Below are 4,544 nucleotides of genomic sequence, written 5' to 3' on the forward strand. Positions count from 1 at the left end.
GATTATTTTTTTTTAGATTGTTTTCTTTTTTTATAGGACTTGTTTTTATTATAAATGATTACAGAATTTTTATTGAGTGGGAAGTTGTTTCGATGAATTCAATAAATATTGTTATAACTTTATTATTTGATTGAATAAGTTTAATTTTTATATCTTTTGTTTTAATAATTTCTTCATTAGTTATTTTTTATAGTAAGGAATATATAGAAAGTGATTATAAAATTAATCGATTTATTATATTAGTATTAATATTTGTTACTTCTATAATATTATTGATTATTAGTCCTAATTTAATTAGTATTTTATTAGGATGAGATGGTTTAGGATTAGTTTCATATTGTTTAGTAATTTATTTTCAAAATGTTAAGTCTTATAATGCTGGTATATTAACAGCTTTATCTAATCGAATTGGTGATGTTGCTCTTTTATTAGCTATTGCTTGAATATTAAATTATGGAAGTTGAAATTATATTTTTTATTTAGAAGTAATAAAAAGTAATATAGAAATAATAATTGTAGGAGGATTAGTTATGTTAGCTGCAATAACTAAAAGAGCTCAAATTCCTTTTTCTTCTTGATTACCAGCTGCTATAGCAGCTCCTACGCCAGTTTCAGCTTTAGTTCATTCTTCAACTTTGGTAACTGCTGGTGTTTATTTATTAATTCGATTTAATATTTTATTAAGAAGTTCATGATTGGGTAATTTATTATTATTATTATCTGGATTAACAATATTTATAGCAGGGTTAGGAGCTAATTATGAATTTGATTTAAAGAAAATTATTGCTTTATCTACTTTAAGACAATTAGGATTAATAATAAGAATTTTATCAATAGGTTATTATAAGTTAGCATTTTTTCATTTATTGACTCATGCTTTATTTAAGGCTTTATTATTTATATGTGCTGGGGCTATTATTCATAATATAAATAATTCTCAAGATATTCGATTAATGGGAAGTTTAAGATTAATAATACCATTAACTTCTTCTTGTTTTAATGTAGCTAATTTAGCTTTATGTGGTATACCTTTTTTAGCTGGATTTTATTCTAAGGATTTAATTTTAGAAACAGTTTCTTTATCTTATATTAATATATTTTCTTTTTTTCTTTATTTTTTTTCAACAGGTTTAACTGTATGTTATTCTTTTCGGTTAGTTTATTATACAATAACTGGTGATTCTAATTTTTCTTCTTTAAATATATTAAATGATGAAGGTTGAGTAATATTGAAAAGTATAATAGGTTTATTAATTTTAAGAATTTTTGGTGGGAGAATGTTAAGATGATTGATTTTTCCTACTCCTATAGTAGTTGTTCTTCCTTCTTATTTAAAATTATTAACATTATTTGTTTGTATTGTTGGGGGTATTATAGGTTATATAATTTCTAATGTTTCTTTATTTTTTTATAATAAGGCTTTAAATAATTATAATTTTTCTTATTTTTTAGGTTCTATGTGATTTATACCTTATATTTCTACTTATGGAATTATTAATTATTCTTTAATTGTTGGAAATATAGTAGTAAATCATTTGATCAAGGTTGATCAGAATATTTTGGAGGTCAACAATTAATTTAATTATTTATTTTTTATTATTTTATTTATTCAAAACAATGGCCGTAAGCCGATAGGGCCTAATTGGCTAGTCTACAATTAAATATACTTATAATACAAAAATATTATTGGTACTTATTTAGTAAGAAATATAACATATATTATAATTTTTTGTTAATTATAATTTCTTATTTTTAATAGTTAGACTTGAAGTTTTGCACACACTGATTAGGATTCTATAAATTGGTGAAAATAAAGATAATATTATTAGCCTAAAAATGACAGTAAAACATAATAGGAGCGAAATGCAATAAGGTTATATAAAAGATTTTTTTGCAAACAAATGAGTTATACCAATTAAATATTTTATAAAAACTTAGGGGGAAATGGCTGTACAATATACATTTACATAGTGGAATATCATTAAAAATAGGCTCAGTGGTTAGTTATGAATTCGACAAAAAAATATTTTTAAATGCATATAATGAATGTGAGAATTTACGTTCCTGGTAAGGAATAACAGTATTCCATAAGCGCGCTATGTTAACTCGAAATGATCTCGTCATAAATAATGAAACATGTGCTGGACATATTAAAGAATGTGTTCTATTTGAAATAGCAAAGTTAAATTTATTCTGCAAATAGTCAGGTTTACCATATTTTATAGTTTTAAAAAAGAAAATCATTTTTCTCAACTGAACATATCGAAAGAAACTACAACCAAGTAAATCAACGTAATATTGAGAAACATGATCACTAATCCGAAGTCCATAAATATAACGTACTACACTATTAAAGGATCTTTTTAATCTGTCAATGTTGGAGTTTGAGGTACATGAGTAAACTTCAATACCATAAATTAATAACGGTAAACACAATGATAAAGCAACACGACGTTTTATTGAAGAGGGCAAGTAAAAACCAATATTATATAACTTTCTCAATGTCCAAGATATTCGTGAAATTACTGAATTTATATGAAAACTAAATGTTAGCTTATCATCCAAAATAATACCAAGTGTTTTATAATGAGGAACATTTCTAATACTTCGTTATTCAGAATAATGTTTAAAGAAATAGATTGTTTAGAAAATACCATTACCTTGCATTTCATGGCATTTAGTTGTAAGAAGTTACGTTTTGACCAATCAACTAAAAGATCAAGTTCAGAATTAATATGCGCCTCAGAATTTTGTAGAGATAATAAGTCAAACGTTGATAAAAGCTGTATGTCATCAGCATAGTATAACATTTCAAGAAATTTAATTCATGATAAATGTCATTTATATATAACAAAAATAATAATGGCCCTAACATTGACCCTTGTGGCACACCACGGTAAATTGGAATCCTACTAGAAACTTCACGTTCTATTTGAACAAATTGACTGCGACCATGTAAGAAAGAGTAAATGAGTTTACAGGCACTTGAACTATACCAAATGTATGTGAGAGCTTATGGATCAACAATGAATGATTAATCGAGTCGAATGCCTTACAATAATCCAAAAAATTAAAATACTAACCAAATCCTTGTCGAAGTTTCCCTAATAGTTTCCGTGATTTCCAGAAGTGTGCCAGTAGTACTAAATCCTTTCCTAAAACCTGATTGATGTGGATGAATCAAACTACAACTATTTAGATGATGTAACATTTGTTCCCTAATAATTAGTTCCAAAACTTTTGAACAGACTGACAAAATACTGATAGGACGATAGTCCGAACAATTCCTAGGAATCTTAACTTTAGGAATCGGTACAATCCTACCAACCTTCCAAATTTTAGGAACTACCGATGTTGTCAACACCCTGTTAATAATAAATGTTAAATGTTTTAAAATAGGCAGTATTATGAATTTAAGAAATTTAATATGAATTTGATCAGCACCTACCGCTTGAGATTTGATACTTAAAACTGCATTTAAAACATCAGTTTCCGTAACATTTGCAAAAGTAAATCCTTCAGAGGAAGGTAAATGGTCAAGACCACCATCAGCAGTTCCAGCCATACGGGAAAATTCATTAAACTCGTTCAGTGAAATAGGAAACCGTTCATTTCCTGGTGATTTCACAATTCCTATAGATTTAATCTTGCACCATAACTGTTCTGATCACATGTAGAAAAAAATCTTAAACAAGTACTTCCTGCGAACACCTCTTATGATGGTTTTAATCTGTTTCTAGCTCTGCGATAAGCTTCAAAATTCCTATCAGACCTATTTTCCCTGTAGGCACGATATGTCAGATCTCTAATACGCTTAGCACTACAAATACACCTTCATCATTCATACCAATTATGTACAACGCTTTTAACTACTCTACGATTTGGTACATTATCCTCAAACAAACGATTAAAATGGAATTAAAACATTCTACACTCTCGTCAACATTCAAACTATCATAGACGCCAGAAAAAATTCATAGATTCCTAATTGAAAGTAAACATTGGTCGTAGCTAAGATTTGAATAATCCCTACAAAGGTATATATCCGGATTTTTAAACTGAGAAATATTATATGTTATAAATATTGCCGCATGATAGGAATTTAAGAGCAGGTATTTGAAATTGATGTTACTACTAACTAATTCTATGTCAGAGACTAGATAAAAATCTATAAGTGATGTAGATAATTGTTGAGGAGAATAGTGTGGGTAAAGAATTGTGAACTATATATCGACAGTCGCTCGCAAATTTCGCGAACAATAGCACCATTAATAAAAGGTTTTATTTAAAATCGCCCATCAAAATTATATTATTATACCTAGAAGAGAAATTTTCAGGACCCTTTCACAACAAAGGAATTGACCATTAGGAAGATATATAACACCTAACAAGCTACTGAATTGTCCTCTAAAATTATCTCCACGAAAAGTGATTCAACATTAACATCATATTGTTCATCAAAAATATTACCAGTCTTTAAATTATTCCGTATGTATAAAAAAACCCCCCCGCCTCTACAACCTTCTATCCTTTCTAAAAAGTTT

General features: G+C 27.5%; 1 pseudogene; it reads left to right on the top strand.

Moving 5' to 3' along the window:
* The first annotated feature begins 578 nt into the window (after positions 1-578).
* LOC119615875 lies at positions 579-1,476 on the top strand (annotated as a pseudogene).
* The last annotated feature ends 3,068 nt before the right edge of the window (positions 1,477-4,544 follow it).

This window comes from Lucilia sericata, unplaced genomic scaffold (genome assembly GCF_015586225.1).
Source record: "Lucilia sericata isolate MDLA Ls3-8-SP2 unplaced genomic scaffold, ASM1558622v1 Contig010327F_arrow, whole genome shotgun sequence".
NCBI lineage: Eukaryota > Metazoa > Arthropoda > Insecta > Diptera > Calliphoridae > Lucilia > Lucilia sericata.